Here is a 22,877-nt window from a genome sequence, read left to right as displayed (position 1 = left end):
TCAAGTAGGTACCTAAATTGTCAATGTTGTGATGCCGGTGGGCTTCCGGGGTTAGAAACTTAAATTGAACGTGAGCATTTTGTCACTATTAACATATGAATAAAACGGTTGGCCCTTATTAAAGGAGACATAGGAGCGAAAGATAACAAAAGTTAAATTTACTATCTGATAAAACATTGTATTATGTAAATTATACGAAAAAGAATATATACTCTACGATTATTTGTAAAATCTCTGTTACTTTATATTCAAATGCATTAATGCATACAGCGGTTTCCAACAAAAGCGTTATACATATATAATATGTAAAGTATCAAGTGTAATGAAATTCATCTCGTCTACATAGTTCCGTAGTATCTCGCCAAGTTAATAACGCTATTAAACAGCTGCTAAACTCTGAACACAATTAAAAAGTCCAAACTACCGTAACATTTCACGTTACATAATGCCTTTTAAAATGAATAAGTTAACCCGTTTCGTAACAAATTGCTGTTCGGTAATGAATGCGTAATTAACACGAGTAATCGTCTACTTAAACTTTGCCGGGATGAGCGGTATTGAAAAATTACAGTCGAAATTTTGAAATTACACAGCAATAAACATAAATTCAAATGAAAAATTTTCGAATTACGAAAATAATAACAGAGTTAGATCAAGAGAAGTCTGCAACGATTTTGATAGCATACGCAGTGCAAGTGTTATTCGTCATAATTTTATAGAAGTTTGACGTTTAAAATAACACTTGCACTTCGTGAGCTATCAAAATCATTGCAGACTTCTCTTGGTCTTACTCTACTTAGTTTTAAAATAAATGAGCTTGTAGAAATTGTCGCGCTTGTTGAAGTAAGCTGAAAATCTATTGGACATTTAGTACGACACGACCATTTGCTTAAAACTATCCTCGAGGGGCGGATAGGACACAAGCGAGGTAGAGGAAAACCTACACGCAGTTACATCAAGTAGAAGAAAAAGTAGGGGTCGTGTCGTATCAAAAAGTGAAGCTGGCGCAATATTTATAGGAAAAAATGGAAGATACTTCACCGACACAAGAATAACTCATACTGACGAAAGTGTCGTAACTTTTTAAATAAACTAAAAAATGTACAGGTTAAATTGTCACGACAACAAAATAAAATCATGAAAGCAAGCCCTAAAATGAATGAATACACTAATTGGCATTTACCTGGGCACTACTCTCGGTCCACGATTTTATATGTATAGGGATGTGTGGTGTGGGTCTCAAAAATCCCTTCAAACACCCCACTTTTACAGCACATTAAGATCCTCTACCTTGCAGGATTAATAAGTGCGGTATTATAACCACTTTTATTTAATTTTGCGCTTGTATTTTCCTCAACACATCGCCTATTGGCAGTTTTCGTTGTTAGGAAACCCTGTTACTTACCAATTCGGTTGCTTATTCCATTTTAATAGACGGCAGGGCGACTGCCACGTTTTCCTTAAGACTGACGGGCGGGTAAGGCGCTCGAGTGTCTTCAAATAGCTGAGCCGCTGGGAATCGGATTGTTTAAAGAACTCGCTATTTTTGTACATCGGAAAATACATACAAAAAGGAGTCGATACTTGGTAAGACTTTTAAGGTAAGCAATCAAAACAAACTTTTACGTTGAAGAAAACATTATTTACTTGCAGATTTATTTTTGTCTCTTGGAAACGAAATATCATTTAATATTTTGCTGGTTGCGTCGTCGCAGCGTTATTTTTTAGGATATGTCACATCAATGCGTTGCGACGACGCGACCGTGACGCATTGTTATACGAGTATGATAACTTCTTACTAACAAATTTGGGAACAAATCAAATTATCAAAGTAAGTCAAAACCTAATTATTTTAATAGCCGCGATAGCTGAAGGGATTCGAATTCGACCTCCGCCGCTGGGGCCTGTGCCTCTACCATCAGTTGGCAGAGTATTTTTCACTTACTTTCAGTGAATAAACGTGCCGTGTGTCACGTTTTACGTTTCTTTACGGTCTTATGTACCTAACTTCACTCCACTCCAAACGATGCTGTCCCTTTCTAAGTATACTAAAAAACAGAGCAAGAGTTATCGGAGTTTTATACAGCGCCTCTAGGATTCACCTAAAGAACTAAATAACAAAATTGACACATTTTCTCACGTCTACGTAATTTACTATCTATGCATCTCGCTCTCGCATATTAGTGCAAGTGAGATGCACAGAAAGTAATGTTACATATACTGATGGTAGCCCTGAATATGGAGGGTAGAGGTAAGGAGAATCCTTTATGACTTTATGAGAAAACTCCTTTATGGGAGAATATTTGCAAAAACTGGGCACGCTGTCAGCTATTATAATTTTTCTAAATCTCTCCAGAGTAGCGAAAAAAAGAAAATCCATAAACCTAGTTTTTCATCGTATCAATACCGTACTAAAAATCATGGGGAATGGAAGATACTCGTATTTACAAGTGGAAAAACGTTTTCTCTTTTTGTATGGACGATTACGTAGTATAGGTACTTCCCTCTTAAGGTTTTTGACGGACACTTTTTCATTATTAATTACATGGAGTATTCCTTACCTCTACCATCCACTAAGAGCATTTAGAAGGGAGATGTCATCGCTGTCATTTTCTTTACAAAACAGTCTGCCCATTTTTGCGGGGGAGGGGACGTCAAATGTATTGCTATTTCTACATGATTTGTACGTAACGTACAAATAGCCATGTCAGTCTATACAAAAGTTTGCACAATTGTGCAAGTTTTTCGGCAGAGGGGTAAGTAATAATGTCAACAAAAAAATAAAGAGTATACCTTCGAGACTACTACGACTATGATATTTGATTTATTCAGTTGTCAATATAAAACAAATGTAGGTGTTCTTTCTTCTCGTATGAGACGCCATTACTATGTAGTCTTGCTTGAGATTAATAAAAATTACCTATATGGTGTTAAAACAAGCTTTTCTTTCCTGCTTGGAACCCTAATCCTAAATCCTAACAGTAAGCACTCAATGGCCACTCCAGTTATTAAATGCTCTAAGACCAATTTTGTCACTATGTTACTGACTCAACCTTCATTCTACAATTTTTTAAAGATTTGACGTTGCCATAGTTACGAAAATAATAAACACATCAATGTTAGTAAACAATGTATAAATTAAAATATATTGTATTCAAGACAAAAATTGCAAAATATGATAATTACGTAAACATTATTAATAATCGAGTTAAAATTATGACTTTGCGTGTTAAAAAATAGGAAGCAAAGTATACGGCGCGATTATACAGGCTACTTTTGGCTACATATTTATTACCTATGACGAAAATAGTACACACATGAGAAGAAATCTTAAAATATTAAAATAGGTATGTATTATAATGGTCCGCTTCAGTCCGCATCATGACAGCGGCCGTCTTCTACTGCTAAGTAACATTATCTAATAGAGTGTGCGGAAAGAGAAGAGTCGTGAAATTTAGGGGAGCCCATACATTATACCTACGACTCTTCTCTTTCCGCACAGACCCTACGTATGACCTTAATAGCGATCTTAATTTTATAGTACATATATGATCTCGAGTATATTTCAGTGCCAAGCGCCCCATTTCCAATACAAAATGAACCCACGCAGCGGGTTTTTGGCAATAAATGTGTTTAAATCTTATTTAAATTTTCAGATTCTGAACCACCAGCAAAAGTTTTTGAAGAAAGTTTTATATTTCCTGTTACCAAGTTTACATGAAAAACGATTACCTAGGTACCAAACACAATAATTTGAACAACGGAAAATAAAATAATACTTACTTAGTACTTAAAGAAAAATAAATAAACTCACAGAACATTTGTATGTTTTATTTTATTTAAGATAATAGTGCTTAATAAAATACGTAGCAATTCTTGTGTAAATATTATAATAGGTCTTGCGGTATGTTCTTACTATGTGTTATGTGCACCCAGCAACAAAAACAGCAACATGTCTATGTACCGCTCCTAGTATTGAGCCTTAATTCTTAATACATATGTAACTTCTACATGCATACGCATGCATACATGATGCAATCCGGGTTTTCATGGAAATGTTGTTTTCAATCAGCTTCTTGCCTAAAACCAAAAACTGCTCGTAAGCAATGTGATTTTCGCAAATGTAGCAGTAGAAATAGAAAAATATGATGTCAAGTATAACTCATTACCTTTGTACTAAATCAGCCTTTTATCGAACTATTAATTGATTTATCCCTTAAAGTTTTGCTTGAAGTTCACATACTGTTATAAATTTATACATATTACGTTGAAAATTGCATTAATATTCGTGAAAAATCTGCGTATTTGTTGTGTTTATAAGTTGACAGAAATGTCACGTTGGAAACGCACGTATTTTTCCATAACATCTGTCACGTTTACTCGCGTAAAGTATTTACGCAGAATAATTCTGGCTCAGTTTTCATTATATAATTAGAAAGAGAGCGTTTTAGGTGTGAAGTTAGGCAAGTATGGAAAACTCGCGTAAAAACGTTTGTAACTCATGGTACAATTTGAAATTTTTAGTTCTTTACGTGACCGGTAGAGGCACTGTACAATTACTCCATACATTTTCCTTAACTTTCTCACTATCTTCACTTCTCACTGTCATTCACGGAACTCATAGTAGAGCTACTGGTCACTTTTTCTTTAGTATATGACATCTATTTCAGTTTACAAAAACCTGTTTCCCGAGTAAATGGACGTCGATTTTCCCAGATCGCCCTAAATTCTTCCGCATAACACGGCACGCCCGAAACGACGGGCAACTCAAATGAATGCGCAATTTGCGTCAAATTTATCAACAAAATGGCCGCGGAGAATACAAGTCCACGCGATATTAAAATTTTCCGAAAATCGGCGGAAACGAAATACGGCGAATACGTGAGTGTCTGGATATTACCTACCACGTTTGTAATATTAAAATTTCACGTACATATCTTAAGGTGACAGGAATTGGGGTGATGGGTTTTGGAATTAGATACGTGACTTTGAGGCATCATCGTAAATATCGTAATGTTTTGAGTCATATTTTTACTTACGGAAGGTGTTTGTGTTTTTGCAGCGATTTATTTGCCTTTCTGCACGGTACCAGCGATGGTTCTTATAAATCCGGACGCTCATACACGACCTTACACGCGTATCAGAGTTATAACCGCGAAAATCGAAGTTCGCAAATGGCGGGCATTTTTCTCTGTCACTCTAATTATGCCTTCATTGGAGTAAAAGAGAAAGATCCCCGCAATTTGCGAATTTCGGTTTTCGCGGTAGCCCCTCAGCTCGCACGGCACAAGCTTGTACGACCTTATTAGAGCGACAACGAAACGCAAAATGCACGCGTGAAAAGACGAGCGTATATGCTCCGCGCGCTTCTAAATATGAGCTTATACGCTCATATCGCTAATCTAAAACCGCCCTAAGGGTACGACTGCGCTTTTTGTGGGACAAAATCCTCACTCCATTTACTCGTGGATCCTTTTAGGTATCTAGTTTTCAACAACTAAGTCCGGAAATCCTGATGCCAACCCTCGTCAAATCGTTTTATTCGCGATTTTTCCCGACATCGCCGTCTTAACACGATTTACTCAATGAAATTTCATGACACGCACATTTAATAAATAATATAAGACAACATACCGGGTGTGGCCTGTAATACGAGCAAATAATTAAAACATAGGTTACACTAAACTTCCGAGAGAGGACTGGATCTCAATCCGTCGAAAACAAAGCTAGTGCTATTCACTAATAAGAGAATAAAGGAGATGAGACCCTTAGAGATACAAGGCATAGAAATAGAAATGGTGAACGAGCTGAAATATCTGGGAGTGACTCTAGACAGTACACTCAGATACAAAACTCACATCAAAGAACAGACGGCAAAAGCCATAAGAACACTGTGTCAATGCAAAAGGGCAGTGGGGAAGAACTGGGGACTGAAGCCAGGTATGATCCACTGGATCTACAAGGCGGTGATACTTCCCAGGGTGCTATACGGGGCAGTGATATGGTGGCACAGGGCCCGTATTAAAGAATACCAAAAAGACCTAACCAAAGTACAGAGATTAGCGTGCCTCATGATGACAGGGGCCATGAGAACGACCCCGACACATGCATTGGAGGTAATGCTAGGCCTGAAGCCACTCTGGATAGAGGTAGAGAAAAGAGCCACCGAACAGTGGTATAGAATGAAAGCATGCAAGGAATGGAGAGGAAGCTGTGTGGACAAGAGACACGCGCTGATACAAAAAGAGGCGCTATCAAAATTTGAGATGCTGATGGCCAATAACGACCTTATAAAAAGGCAGGAGATATTTGACAAGAAGTACAGGATACATATAGGAGAGAGAGACAACTGGAAGGTAGAAGTCAGTCACCCGACGACTATCTGTTTTACGGATGGCTCTAGAAGAAGCTCAACGAAACTAGCAGGAGCAGGCATAGTAATCCCTAAACTGGGAGAGAAGGTATCAATACCGTTGGGTAGGTATGCTAGCGTATTTCAAGCAGAGGTATGTGCAATAGCGCGCTGTGCACACATAATTAAAGAGAGTGTGCAGCAAGAAGGTGCTGTTGTAATATATACCGATAGCCAAGCAGCACTGAAGGCACTAAAGAAAACATCGGTTACCTCCTCCCTTGTGAGAGAATGTCGGGAGGAGCTCAACTCGATAGGCAAACGAAGAAGCGTCACGGTGGCATGGGTACCAGGACACCAAGGAGTGACGGGTAACGAGAAAGCGGACGAGATGGCAAGGATGGGGGCGGAAACGGAACACATTGGTCCGGAACCGGCTCTACCTATGTCAGCGGACGTCACGAAGGGAGTCATAGAGAAGGTAAAAGAGATGGAAGCACAAAGAGAATGGGAAGAAGAAACTGGATGTAGACAGTCGAAGATGATGATCAAAGGCATAGATCACAGGAGAACCAGGTATCTTCTGAAACTAGGTAAGAGCAGTCTGAGACTTCTGACAGGTATCATTACAGGTCATAACACTCTCAATAGACACCTTAAGATAATGGAGATAAGCAGAGATGCCTCCTGTCCACACTGTGGTAAGGAGGAGACTAGCTTACACCTACTAGCGGAATGTATTATGTATGCGGCACCGCGATATAATACATTCGGCAAAGACACACTAAAAGAGAACGAACTAAAGGACGTCGAACTCAAAGATGTCCTTCTGTTCTGCAGGAAAACAAGAAGATTTGAGGAGAATGGTGAGGGAATGCCGCCGGGACAGTAACCTGAAGCTCCGACTCCAGGGAATCGGGCTGAATGAACGCGGCACGCGATCGACAGCCCGCCTGCTTCCGGCCAGGCGTCCCTACACTACATCTACATCTACATCTACACTAAACTTCTCAAACGGTGACACTTTTGTTCAACAACTTTTAAAAATTATGAAGTATTTAGACTCCCTATTTTTCATACAAAATAAATATTATCTTCAATGGACACCATCACCACGCCATTTTAATGTGATTGACGTTGCTTGTCACGTCTTAAACATAACAAAATTCGCAATACATTGCGTCTTAGAATAAACTTTAAAGTGTATTAAAAATCAAACCACAAGTTATTTTTAAAAGTCGCTGAACAAATGTTGGTCGGTATGAGGAGTACAGCCTACAGTTTAAATTTTTGCTCATATTACAGGCCACACCCGGTATAACATATAATGGGTTCAAGAGAGATGTTGGATATGTTGACGAAAACGCTAAATCGTAAACGCTAAGTCATAATTATTGTACAATTTTTCTGTGGTGAATTTCGTTGTCTCTACACATTAAAGGAGCGTTAAATCGACTGTATAGTGTGAAGAGGGTTGAACTATACATGGATTGACGGATTAAATATGTTTGACCTCTCGAATCATAACCTCATAACCAAAGGGCGTGAAGGGTTTATGGGAACTTTATGGAACTTTTTGTGGAAATGAATGTGTTTTCTTAGACGACTGAGATAAAAAAGACATCTATTTTATTATTAAGCAGTTAGAGAATAGAAGATACTTTTGACGCGTAGCCTGATCCATTACTTTTGATGCCGACTGTATCATGTAAACGGGCCTTAATTTAGTGTTTATAATGAAAAAGCTAGATTCTTTAAAACCTAAGACACATACGTCCTCAAGAAGTTTAACTCAAACGAACATGGATCGTCTTTCAGTCGGTCTTTGAGTCTTGAAATTATTTCGTCGAAAGCCTAAAGCCTTGTTCGGACTAGGCTAGTATTTTAATCTAGTGGCGAGTAATTTAGTAGCTAAACTATTCGCTACTGCCTAAAAATCGTTCGCATTACAGTCGAGTAAAGCTCACAAGTCAGTGGTACTCTGCTTCACGTCAACTGATGAACTCGACTAAATCGACAGGTTCGGACTTGTTTAGCCGGCGGCCGAGTGAGCACGGACGCGTGGTGGGGGGTGCTACTCGCTACTAAACTACTAAAAAAAATAGAATAAAATGGATTGACTCGACTAAATTACTTACTAATCCACTCGACTAATTTTTTGGTGTTCAGACACGTTTAGCTACTAAATTACTCGCCACTAGACTAAAATACTAGCCTAGTCCGAACAAGGCTTAACATAAGAAATTCGAAAACATCGTTCATATGAAAATACACCTAAGCGTTTTTGGCGCTTACGGCCTAAGGCCACGTATATGTATTGAGATATTTGTAAAAACAGCTTAAGCGCCAGCAGCGTTAAGGTCCTATGGAAAGCTGCGAAGGGTTTCGGTACTTTGACATAAACACGATGAAAGTCGGTGAAGTACTAAGCTTTGACTTATTTAATGAAGCTGCGTGGAATGCAAATGATATACCGTTTTAGGGAATATTAAGTAAGTTATATGTCTTATATGACTTGCGAAAGATTTAATTACTTATAAGACTTCAAGCATATTTGACCTATAATATCTTGACTTAAACCTGCTAACTTTCTTTTGAAACTATATGTATACGTATTACGCAATATGTATTCTTCAATATTTAATTTTAGTATTAATGTTTCGTTTTATTTTAGCCTTGTCAGTAGGTTAGGTAGCTTATTAGGAAGCAGATAGTTCTAATCCTGGTAAGGATATATTATTTATTTGTTTGTTGATCACAAATATTTGTTCCCGAGTTATGAATGTTTTCTATGTATTTAAATATAGTTTATATCTATTTTTCTATTATAATTATAATATTATATGATTTATGTCGTCTAGTACCATCAGAACAAGTCTTACAGGGTGTAGTTATGGTTCTATATTTATTTTTAGACAACAGACTTGGGGGCTATTCATAAATTACGTCATTTCAAATTAGAGGGGGGGGGGTCTGGACACCGGATGACGGTAGCATGAAGTAGGAGGAAATGGGGTCATTTGAAGCATGATTTTTGGATGATTATAGGGGGGGGGGGGGTCAAAAATCGATGACGTAATTTATGGACAGCCCCTTGTCAGTAAAACTCCGTTTGTCATAAAACAGTAAAAACTAAAGCGCTTAGTGAGTCTTGAAAACTACTTAGTACTTAAACTGGCCTAGATCCTTTCTAAGGACGTACTAAGAACTTCTTGAACTTTTTCCTTGTTATACTATTCATAAGCGCTGCATCCTTTTCTAAGATTTCTAATGCAAAGTAGGCTTTATTAATGTACTAAGAAATCCCTTTTGACGACAAGTTGCAAACAAGAACGAGAATCATTCCATTTGAAATATGTCAGTGCTAGAGTTTTTAATTCATAGCGCGAAGTCCTTTAAAATCTCTAACATTTCTCTGCTCTACTATTTAACTGACCTTTAGGATTAAACTTCAATAACTAGTAATCCTTTAAGGCGGAATTCCACCAGTGTGCTGCACTGTGCGGCTGCGGCATAAGCATATTCAATACAAAAATGCTTTTGCTCATATTACAGGCCACACCCGGTATATAGAAGTGCCAACGGTGTACCGTCCGTGAAGGTCTGAAATTCTCACTTAACACCACAATAAGTAGAATAATTACGGTGTTTCTATAATAAACGGTCGGTTCCGTCGGTCTTACCTAAGTTAATGTCGGTCTTAGCATCTTAGTAGGAAGACGGCCATTCCATAGGTCGGTAAACAGAGACATTGATTGCACTTTACGTGAGATAACGGCAGTTCTCTTAAAAGCCTGTCAATAGCCAATAGGCTTGGGGATTCGTGCTGCCTTCTGTGCTTAATATCTTTTAAACGGGAGAGAAAGAAATCACAAAATTGAATGAAGTTCGTTAGTTCAGTCATTACGTCATTAGGAAAGCCAGCGCGGCCCCCGAATTTGCGTGTACGAATTTCCACTTCTTCTTAGTCGGCGTCTTCATTACTGAAGGCCGTGTCTACTTTGAGTTTCCTGCGCGATGTACAGTCGCCATCATATATATCGGGGCGGCCGAGGTGCTCACAAATATCTGAGCACGCCTCTATTGTCAAGGCGTTAGAGTGCTTGTTCAGATATTGTGAACACCTTGGCCGCTCCGATATATCTGATGGCGACTGTGCCATGCTTTTCCAAGTGTTCCTGTCCTCGGCGGTCTGAATACTCTTAATAACTTCAGGTATTGGCAAGCCAGTGATGGTTTTTATCAAGTCTGACCACCGGGTAGTTTCCACAGTAGTATTCAAAAATTGTGCTTAAGCACATCTTAAATATATCGGAAACATGTACAAGTTTATGTTTGACGATTGAATAACGTCATAAATAAATTACAATACACCCAACTCTGCTTGCAACAACGGAAAGGAAGTCTGTATATATTGTGCGTAACATGCAAAATGAAATACATATTCATTGTATTTGAACAAACAAACGTGGGAAAATGAATAATTTAAAATTATTACGACTGGTGTCGAAAAAACAGAAAGGATGTTTTTCAAACGTATATACGCTGTAAAATTTTAAGTACTTGCCAATGTAATTCTTGCAAAATCATTCCATCAAACGTGGATAAAATTGTCGAAACATACCTGGAACAAAACAAAAGTCGTGAAAATTTAAGAAAATATTGATTTACAGACGAGTCGTAATAAAACAGGTCAAAGGTCTTAAACCCACTTTCTTACCAACTCCACATATCGCACCAGTCAAACTAATTAAGCGCAACTTTGCTACTTAAACTCATAAACTTTGTATTGCTTATGGAACTTGCACAACTTTGCTCCTCGAGCGATAAATCAACCTGGAGTTTGTGTACACAGTATAAATATCACTTAAGGTTGCCCCAGAGAAGAATGCCTTAAGTACGTGTGCAGTTAGACTACCTCAGAGTAAGATGTAAAATCAATGTACATTTTATAAATCGGTTAATAAAGACGTGTCAAAGAATCTGGGGTATAAATAAATACAGCTGACTTGTAGTTGTTATGCCCTATTTATTATTATCATATCATATTCATATCATATTGAGTGTTAATTAATGTACTTATAATGACTTATATTAGGGAGAGCCCAATAAGACGTTTGGGCGGTTCAAATAGTATTGCGTAAGTATATTGTATTATTGTAACATTATCAGTGGAATGTGCGTGGAAACTGAGCACCCACAACGTGACGAGAAAACTCGACGAGAATTATCCCTCGTCACTCGCTAAGTGAGATCAACCGAGATTGCCATTAGTTCTCATCAGGGAAAAGATAGACTGCTGTTTAAGCCATTTAAGTGACTAAGAAATAACCGGCTATAATCTTATTATTATTGTGCCTGGAAAACCACGAAAGATCTTTGTGATAATCCTTAGAGCGATTTTATTATACTATAGGGTCCGTGCGCGTTGGAGGGTCTGCCGTCTTGTGGCCTGAATCGGAAACATATGTGCACATGTATATTTCCAAAGCAAGTGCTACCATCTACCGTTCTCTTCGGTACGTTTCCTAGTGCATAGTAGGTTCTGCCATCTTGTGGGTTACATCAGAAGCATAAACGACACATTTAGAGCGGTTTCGCACTACGTCCGATCCGAATCCGACCCGAACCCGTGAAAATATGGTCCGTTGTACTTAGCTGTAGAACTATTATTTCTATGGTAAGTTACGCACTAGATCCGATCTCCATCATCCGATTTCTTTCCGTCATTCTAGAATCTCAATTCCGGAGAAGATTTTTGACGGACCGAAGAGCCTTAGTATTGTTTGTATGAACGCTCGCGCACTGCGTCCGAGTTAAAGCCGAGCTGCCTACGAGCAGAGAGGCAGCGGGCCGGGCGGGGTGTGCGGCTGGGTGACGTGAAGTGGTAGGCATCCAGTGTATAGGACTAGTGTGTAAGCGAATATCCGAATTCGGTCCGAGTTTTCTAGACCCATAATTTCACGGGTTCTGATCGGATTCGGATCGGACGTAGTGCGGAACCGCTCTTACTCCTCGTGCCAAAAATCTGACGGTAAGAGCTGCTGCCCCCTATAGTTCATGCACGGGGCCTATAAATTGATAAAAAATATAAAGAAGTTCTGAAAGACGTGTTTTCCCTATATAATTAAAAAACCGGGCAAGTGCGAGTCGGACTCGCGCACGAAGGGTTCCGTACCATAATGCAAAAAAAAAAAACAAAAAAAAGCAAAAAAAAAACAGTCACCCATCCAAGTACTGACCACTCCCGACGTTGCTTAACTTTGGTCAAAAATCACGTTTGTTGTATGGGAGCCCCATTTAAATCTTTATTTTATTCTGTTTTTAGTATTTGTTGTTATAGCGGCAACAGAAATACATCATCTGTGAAAATTTAAACTGTCTAGCTATCACGGTTCGTGAGATACAGCCTGGTGACAGACGGGCGGACGGACGGACAGCGAAGTCTTAGTAATAGGGTCCCGTTTTACCCTTTGGGTACGGAACCCTAAAAAAGGCCGGCTTTGATATTCCTCACAGAGTTTGCGTTGCGAATAATCAAAAGCTATTTTAGGAAACTTCATAATAAGTTTGCGGATTTTGTTTGGGCCTGAAAGATAAGATAAGAGACTTTCTTGAAGGAAACTTATAAAGCTTAGGCTTGAAAACTTAATTATAATATTGGGATTTCCATTAGAATTCCGGTTTGAAAATTTTATACGGTGTAGGTATATTTAGGCAGAACTATGTTCGACTAAAAATAACCATGTTTTTGAGGACGATTTTTTTAATATAAGAGGCCATGGAGATTTTTTAAATATCTTTACAGAGCCCCTTTTTAGGGTTCCGTACCCAAAGGGTAAAACGGGACCCTATTACTAAGACTTCGCTGTCCGTCCGTCCGTCCGTCCGTCCGTCTGTCACCAGGCTGTATCTCACGAACCGTGATAGCTAGACAGTTGAAATTTTCACAGATGATGCACTCTAAAAAATGAAGACCAACTAAGAGCAGTTTCTTCTTAGTTGACGTTAAGTTAATTACAACAATTACGATCTTATATAAATCAATGAAAGCTGATTACTTAAAACAATAAGTGTATCTGTGATTGAACTAATAAAGTAGGTATTGATTAATCCTAACAATTGTATACCTTGCATCTATTATTAACTTGTTGACATAATTATGTAACGTAGGTTGATTCAATAAATATCAAGCTTAGTTGATCTTACTAGGGTCAATTAGTTACCATAATTCTTTTTCATGTATATATTGAACAAGATCTTAGTTGGCTCAGTTACATAGCAATAGTAAGATCAATCAGAATTACCTTATTTGAAATGTCGAAGTCCTTGTTAGGCTCGTATGGAATCAAGATGCTTGATTACGACTATCAAAATATTGATAGGGCCAACCAAATTTTTTTTAGAGTGTGTATTTCTGTTGCCGCTATAACAACAAATACTAAAAACAGAATAAAATAAAGATTTAAATGGGGCTCCCATACAACAAACGTGATTTTTGACCAAAGTTAAGCAACGTCGGGAGTGGTCAGTACTTGGATGGGTGACCGTTTTTTTTTTGCTTTTTTATTTGTTTTTTTTTGCATTATGGTACGGAACCCTTCGTGCGCGAGTCCGACTCGCACTTGCCCGGTTTTTTTAAACAACTTTCGTTAAGTTTAAATAAACACGATTATTTAGCAGTGGCGCTAGTGTGCACGTTGATGGGCTCTTAAGATCAAAGACCTATATTTAACAATACCTACAACATATAACTTTGCTGCAATCTACAAACAATGCCTGTCACCGCAAACACATGTCTGACAATCTTATCTTATCTTATGTGTACTTACATAAAGGAACCTCCCTCCACGCGATACCCTAGATTACGCTCACACCCCTATACGACGTATGACCTCGTTTCTTAGCCTATATAAGTTGAATGTTTAGCAAGGTAAGAGGTATCGACACTCACAAAATAAAAAATCGTTACGCTTTTTAAACGCTTAAACCTTATTTAGGTTTCCAAAAAAACTGTTTTTTTTTTAAAGTTTCTAATACGAACTATGTATTTAGGTATACTGCTATAAATTCTAGTCTACTTTTCTAGTACCACTGACAGTTACTTATAGCCGTTCAGGACAGTGCACAACTAGACAATTCCCTAGACGACGGCTTATACGACAGCTAAACGAAAATAAAATAAGCAGTGGTGGCCGAGTGGATATGACGTCTGACTTTCAATCTGGAGGTGACGTCTGACGTTCAATCGCGGGTTCAAATCCTGGCTCATACCAATGAGCTTTTCGGAACTTATGTACGAAATATCATTTGATATTTACCACTAGCTTTTCGGTGAAGGAAAACATCGTGAGGAAACCTGCATACATCTGCGAAGAAATTCAAAGATGTATGTGAAGTTCCCAATCCGCATTGGGCTACCGTGGGGACTATAGCCCAAGCCCTCTCGCGCATGAGAGGAGGCCTGTGCTTAGCAGTGGGACGTATATGGGCTGAAATGATGATGATGATGAAACGAAAATAGCAGAAATTTTCTACGCAATGGAAAAATTTAAAAATCTTTCTCCACGGTCCCAGGCGGATCTGTTCCCGCCGTTCCAAAAAAAGGTCAAATCCGGAGAGAATTAATAATTCAAAGCGCTTAACTAGTAGCTAAATCTAAATGTATGTTATATTTTATATTTAACAATACCTACTTACCTAATGGCAAGCGCGAAAATAGCGAAATTTGAAGGCCAATTTCCTGAGTGATGACCCATTAAAAAAAAACAAAAACTGAATCAACAAAAAATAACACAAGTATAATCATTATCGAACCTACTCACCAATATTCAAGAGAATCGGTTGAGAAATACAGCCGGACAGAAGAATTTTTGCTTACGCTGAAACTTTCGCTCGTTCAATTATAATATTATGTTCGTGGGTTAAACGTAAAATACTAAACACAAAAAATATAATTCTGTTTACAGTACAAATAAAGGTGGAAACTAATTAAGAAAGTTTGGAGAAAAACAACGAATAGTGCCAACGAAAGCTGTTGGCACAAACGGCTGTGCCAATAACTACACTAAATTGAAAAAAGTTTTACAACAAAACGAAACGTAATTTCTTCTAAAGGATATTCGGCCCGATTCCAACTTTACTTTAAGATACGTCAAATATTAGGTCTAGATTCGATATTGGAAGAGACGTGGTAGTGTCAATAAGTGACGTTTCTTCAAACAAAAACATCACATTTGACACTGACATATCTATTCCATATAGAATCTAGACCTAGACCTAGAGGCTTCTGGTGACCAGAGGGCTGGCCACTATTTCGCCCAGCGTATTAGCATCGCTATACAGCGGGGAAATACGGCCAGCCTTCTGGGCACCTTGCCCGTTGACGGCGACCTGGGGCAAATTTTTTATCTTTAGTTTTGTAAGTTTTATTATGTTTGTTTATTCCTTTCTTTGTTTTTATCAATAAATATATTGATTATGTTCAATTTCAAATCTTGTAAAGTATGCTACATTACAATGAAATATCTAGACCTAATATTTGACGTATTAAAGCTCGAATCGGGCAGGAATCGTACATTAACGCTAGTCCTTGATATAATGTTCGTCCTTGTCCTTTCCAAAATGTCCCTATTTCAATATACCCAACATTAAGTTCCATCCATATTGCGGTCCCTTTACTAAAACACGTACTATTATTGCGCCCTTTGACTCTACCCCAACGTGAAGGAATTTTTAATAAGCAGGTACAATGCCTAACAACCCTAAGCCATTATCCTTTCAAATTCAAACCTTAGGACTACTAAAATAGAGTACATATTACAAATACATGTCCGAAGTACTTGTGACTTTATTTTTTAATAACACCAGGTACGACAATACCTAGCTCCCATATTCTACTGTCCCTTCAAATTTAAACCTAACACACTGACACTAAGGTTCATATTACTCAAGCGTAATCGAAGGTGTAACGAGTAAAAGAATTGCGAGGTATCATGAGCATAAATTCCCTTTAAAATTGTTATTTTGGAGGGAAAAGGGTGCCAAGAAATGAGACACGGCCGTTTATCGTATAGCTATATTCCGACTGACAAGGCTGTTGCCGGGTGCAACCGGCTGGCGTGAAAATCTCATCTACCCGATATCTTAAACATAACAAAAATGAATCCTGATAACTACACAATAAGGTTGATATTACCAAAGAGTAGTCGAAGGAGTTACGAGTTTATGAATTGTAAGGTTTCTGAGCAAAATGTCGCTGTTTTTATGTTTATTTGTGCTGTTGGTGTACAAACATGACTCTCAAAACACTGTTTACTTACACGAAATCGCGGTCCGGTTTGTGATGTTTCTATTAAGCTTTCAGACGGTCGCAAATTCGCAATATGTTAGAAATTGAAATAACATCGTTAAGAATTAACAGTATTAACTCAACCACTTAGGCGGCACTGGCGGCAGTGCCGCCGCGGCACTCGGCAGAAACGAATCATTAATTCATTGATATCGCCTGACTTTCATTTATTTTTTTAAACACATTGGATTATTGCCGACTGTACTTGGTACCATGCTATCGTATTTTCATTTGTTTTATTATACTAAACATATAGAATAAAAACAGAAAATCCATGTTAAGATTCAACGCTCCGGTTATTAGAAGTAGGTTAAAATAGACTTCCCAATTTTTTGGCTACAAGTTAATATAAGTGTGTTAAAAATAGGTTCTTCAAGAATTATATTTCGAGAGTAGTCACCAGCAATAATATATTAGTCTTTGAAGGTTGCAAAAATATGTGACACGCTCTTATGGCACTACAAATAAGTTCGTATCAGATATATTATTTGCAGCCTTCGTTGTGTAACATTTGCTACGGCCACACGTCCCTTATTCATTTATTCATTAATTTTACTTTTTATTCACCCAAAATAATACCTAATATAAAAAATTCTTATACGAATTCCCAGGGGCTAAGTCAACGAATCCTGACACAATACAAATGAAATGGAATTATCACCGCGCCCTCATTATTCATCCACAAAGGGAGGGAATACATATTTTTACAGCACAGAGCGATAAATAAGATTAAAATTACACGAGAAGAGCCGAATAGAGCCTGGACCACACTGAATGTACTCTCGAAAGCTCGAAGTCTAGCAGCGCTAGTTCGATTATCTTGAGTGTCTAGAAGAATTGATGTCAATTTTAATCAATCAATCATCAATTATTTATTTACTTCTTGATCCTATGATACATTAGTAAGATAAGTTTAAGAGGGCTAACTAAGGGCCAGTTGCACCAACCACATTTGACAGACTGATCAACGTCAGCCGGCGCGCCACTATGAAACTTTCCATACATAAAAATTTTGCGAACTCTTTAACGATACGAACAGTTTGGTGCAACCGACCCTAAGAAGTGTATAAGGGAGAAGTAGAAGGGTAGTTGGAAGGGGTAGACCTCGGCGGACTTTCTCTGATCAGATCGGGAAAATCCTGAAGAGGAAGAAGGTCAAGAGCACCCTAAACCGGCGAGCGTGTATGGGGAATGTTATGAAAGTGAAGGAAGCGAAAGAGGTATGGCAGGATCGTAGCAAGTGGAAAATTTAAAACTTAATTATACGTGACTAAGTCCAGTTTTATGTCTAGCTGTTCTCCTCTTCAGGTATAGTTTTTGAACCGATTCTCGTGAAATTTAGAGAGGAGGTAATTATGTGTTTTTATTGGGCCCAATACATTCCACGACTCTTCTCTTTCCAAACAGACTCTACATGCTACAGCTTAGAGAGAAAAATAAGTATCTAATATTTACTGCAATATGTTAGATTATTTTATTAAAATTTCCTCCAAACCTTAGGGCAACAATGTTGATATTCAAATCAAATAACGCCGCTAGTGTGCTCAAGGGCTAGAATCCAGACTTTATGAAATATACAACGCCCGAGAACAATGCAATTCAAGACGCTGGCAATATGAACCCTTGACTGGTAGCTTTTGTATACTTTATGAGAACCCTGAGTGATATATTGGACGATGTTGTAAATAAATTGGCTTAACCTCCAAGGTCCAGAAGGACCTTAGGAAGGTACTTAGAAAAGTACGAGTCATTTTCGCAGTTTTGAAATAGGGACCTTTTATTCGGTTAAAGTTCAAAATTCGATTTGTTTTTGTTCTTTTAAAAGGACATCGGGATGCTGCACGCTATCCGACAGTATGCATTAGCGCCACTTGCACCATCCCACTAACCCGGGGTTAACCGGTTAAACCGTTAACACAGTGTCAAAAGTTACTGGTAACCATGGTAACTCCAGGTTTAACCGGTTAACCCCGGGTTAGTGGGATGGTGCAAGTGGCCCTTAGAGACATGTGAAGAGGTTAAATAGACTTACAATCATCAAAATGAATTAAATTTGACACTTATGTTTTTTGCGAGAAGAAATACTTTCGTTGCCGCATTACGGCCGTGATTAAATAGTACGTCCGTTCCGTCACTCATTTTATCAAGGAAATTGACACGAAAATAGGAAAATTCTAAAATAAGGTCTATAAAGAATATCTTTAAGGCCCCGTGGGTTCAGGTTTTACTATCACAGAACGTAAGCGTGAGTGAGATGGCTGTGCGTGCCCGGATATCATACGATATTAAATTTTAATTTTTTGTAAGGTTTAACAAAAAAAAGTAATCAATGAGTTCGATCGAACATAAAATTTCGCATAGTTAATAGCATTTTCATTAATTTTAGCTTTTGTACAAAAATTGTTACAAATGTTTAAGGTGCGACCTATGTTCGTGATTTTTTCTATCGAGCGAAAGTCAAGAAATCCGGTTTAGAATCGATGAAGTTACTAAAGAAACGCCTCAAGGTCGCTAATTAAACTTTTGACAACCTTATCGTGATCTAAAAAAGCGCTACGATTTTTCAAAAAATCTGCCAGCTGAATCCACTGCACCTTAATCACTATACAGTGTGTGTTCTGTAACAGGAGCAATAAATTAAACTGCAGGCTGTACTCCTCAAACTGACCAACATTTCTTCAACTACTTTTGAAAATAACTCATGTTTTGATTTTTTTTACACTTTAAAGTTGATTCTAAGATGCAATGTATTGAAAATTGTGTTATGTTAAAAGCGTGACAAGTAACGTCAAACACACTGATGTCAGCGTACATTGAAGGCAATATTTATTTTTCACGTCAGCAGCTCGAACAAGGGTACTTTGCTGCGTAAAAACAGTGAGCAAAATGCGATTTTGCTCACACAAAATGACATTCAAGTGACCTTTATAGTCAAATGTCATTTCAACATGCGGGGTCTAATACAAGTTCGAAATACTTGGGTGCTATTATGTCTGTCTCTTTCACACTGTTACCAAAAAGAAACAGACAAAAAAAGTTCAAACGACATTCCACGGTATATTGACGGTTTATAATAGACCCCGAAAAACTTCAGAACGCATCGTTCCAAACCACGTACGAGTATGAATTCTTAATAATTAGTTAATAAAAATAAAGTTTAAGATTTGATAAAAACTGATAAAAATACTATATCTTAGGTATTTTATCGTACAATTAAAATAATGAACACAAAAAATGCACAGATTATCACGCAAACTTAATTATTTTACTTTTACGAATTTCTACTATAGTTGACAAAAAGTACGTATCCGCAATTCGGACCGTATCTTACAAGGTTTTTTTTTTACAAAAAAAGTTGTCGATTGTTGTGTCAGTTGATACATATTATTTTACTGAAATTTATTATTATAACTTAATTTTTTGTATGTATAATTTAACTTAATTGTTTGTATATCTTAAAAAAAACATGAGTACATATGTATTAAGTGACGAAGAAGGATTACATTTTTCAAGTTGTCTAATAGGTATGTTCTCACTGCTCCCGTGAAAAATTTTGTGTACTACACGAGATCAAAGTTATTTACATCTCGTGCGCTTTTGAGTCCCTTACAACGCTCAAGATTCTAAATTAGATTCACTCGCTACGCTCGTGAATCTATTATAGAATCTTTCGCTTGCACGGGACTCAAAATAAGCACTCGAAAAAATATCAAACTTTGATCTCTTGTTGTACAAATAACTATTGTATGAAAAAGAAGAAGTCTAAAGGATTCATCATTTTTAAAAGTTGCTGAACTAATGTTGGTCAGTTTGAAGAGTACAGCCTTTAGTTTAATTTATTGCTCCTGTTACAGGAAGCACCCTGTATAGGCCAAGGGGCGATTTTCCAATAAGCTTTGTGAAATCCGCCCGAGTCATCGACAATTCATTCACTTCTTTCTTTGAGTTGAGCTTTGGAGTGATTTAATATTGGCCTCGTGTACATTTAAAAATAAGATTTGAATTTGGGTTTACATTCTATCAACAGCCGTATTAGAAACAGGACAAAAATACCGATTGCTAAAAAAATTGTAACAATCCATTTACCACAAAATAATAAAGGTCTACAGACGAAACTTCTTTATCGAGTATAACTTATTCTCTCCCAAATCACAAGAGATACACCAACTCCATCTTCATCAAGAAACTTTGCCTAACAACATACATAAAGATCGGTAACCAATAAGCACTGATACGTTACCAATGACCTGTCCATATTGACTGATCTGCTTCAAAGTAACAGAGCTCTACGATTCATTGAACTTTCAACCCTATAAATTTACATTAGAGTTGTCTTTTGTACTGATTAAGCACATGTCATGGTAGTAGTAATGGCAGTTTAATGTTGATTGAATTTTAAACTTTATTGAGTGGGAATAAAACTACTTTTGCTATCGCATTATGGCAGACATTTGATGTAATATACTGTTATACTGAATACATATATTGAAACGGTTCTGTTTGTGAACAAATATTGGATACTAAATCTTACGTACACAGAAGGTGTTTGTTCGATTCCAATTCGTTGCATATCGATTACATAGTGGATGTACAAGTTTAATAAACCACTAATAATATTCCCTGCAGGTAAATTACATCAGAGCAGTAAAGTAAGGAACGTCTCAGAGGGCCTACCGCGAAGCACGTTTGACGTGTTGCCATATCACACTTACGTACGAATTTACAAGTGATCACATCGTCGGGAGACAAGCAAAAGTCACTAAGTACTATCAAAAAATTTAAGTAACAATGCACTTTATTACACTTATAACACGGTTTATTGTCCAATAATTTCAATGGTGTTAGTTACCTAGTGATTTTTGCTTGTTACCCGGCGACATGTAATTGTTGGTCGAGGCGAAACCGAGGCCGACAAACAAGTGATCTGAGGCTTTCTTATTTAATGCCCGATGTTAGTTTACCCAATATTTTTTTGCTCGACGGAGCCAGAAAGCGGCAACTTAAACCTTACAGGGAGTAATAGATAAAATCAATGAAAAAAATTCTCCCTTGATAACACATATCACAAAACTCTTAAAATCCCCTTTAGATACCTTGTTTATTCATTCACCACTCACCAGCCTCTAGCAATCTCTTTCTAAACAGATAACGGATGCATTTATCCCAAAGCCAAACTACATTCATCTTTCGGACGTAAGCACTGTTTACGGCCAACGAATTGGCACGAGCGCCGCCATGCCGGCTACCGTAATATAACTAAATCCAAAACATCCTAACTACAATACATTCTTCAATATCTATACAACCTTCTTAAGCCTAAAGGCTGTCGTAACTCGTAGAATCGTGCTTAGAAGCGATAGGTCGTAAGGAGTAATAAAGTTTCTAGAATTTTGTCTTTTCGGAGTTGAGTGATCACGATTTTCCTGTTTTGAAGCGAGCTTTAGGAATTGGGTTATTGACATTAAAGGCTTTAGGTTTGTGGCTATTTATTGGCGGAATTGTTTATTCCAAATAATTGGTGGAATGTCAGTCCGCAGTAAGTTATTAATCACTTTGAGTAGCTTTCTGCGTCTGATAAATAATTCTACATTTAAATTAAAGCCTCAGCCAATGTCAACGAACGTCTTTCGCGATAAAATATTACTCGATTTCTCTTTCTGCATCAGATAATTTAGATAAAAGGAAAGATAAAAGTATAAGTCACAGTTATTTGTGTTCTATGGAACAATTGCACAAGTTTTTGCCACAATTCGGAGTGGCAATCTCATTTCTCATAAGATGGATTCGCTTCCTAATACTGTTGTCCCTAAGGATAGGAAGACCGAGTGTTTAGCAGTGCTCGTCTCTAAATGGATTCGGTTGTACTCGTATTTCGCATTCGGTAATACAAACTGATGTTACATTAATTTAGAAAATATAACATACATCAGACGTACATTAACAAAAACGTCGACTGGCAGTTATAATGTGTACAGACTGGGGTTTCTTAAAGTAAATGGATATTTAAAAAATCTATAGCTAAAAATAGGAAAATATGGTCACGATTTAGAATTTTTTAGCTTAATGGTCCGATCGCATTCAAAACCGATATCTGACTCTACATGGGCGTGCCTATATCAAGAATCAGAATCAGCTAGAATATAAAGACTACTACTTGTCACGTTGGATAGATTT

General features: G+C 37.6%; 1 protein-coding gene across 3 annotated transcripts in view; it reads right to left on the bottom strand.

The window, feature by feature from the left end:
• Positions 1–22,877, bottom strand: part of LOC134680342 (kinesin-like protein KIF13B) — a 245,555-nt gene that overhangs the window by 92,016 nt on the left and 130,662 nt on the right. The gene's annotated exons all lie outside the window — the stretch shown is intronic.

Source organism: Cydia fagiglandana, chromosome 3 (genome assembly GCF_963556715.1).
Source record: "Cydia fagiglandana chromosome 3, ilCydFagi1.1, whole genome shotgun sequence".
Classification (NCBI taxonomy): domain Eukaryota; kingdom Metazoa; phylum Arthropoda; class Insecta; order Lepidoptera; family Tortricidae; genus Cydia; species Cydia fagiglandana.
Note: the sequence above shows the minus strand (reverse complement) of the source record. Positions and strands in the feature narration are given on the sequence as shown.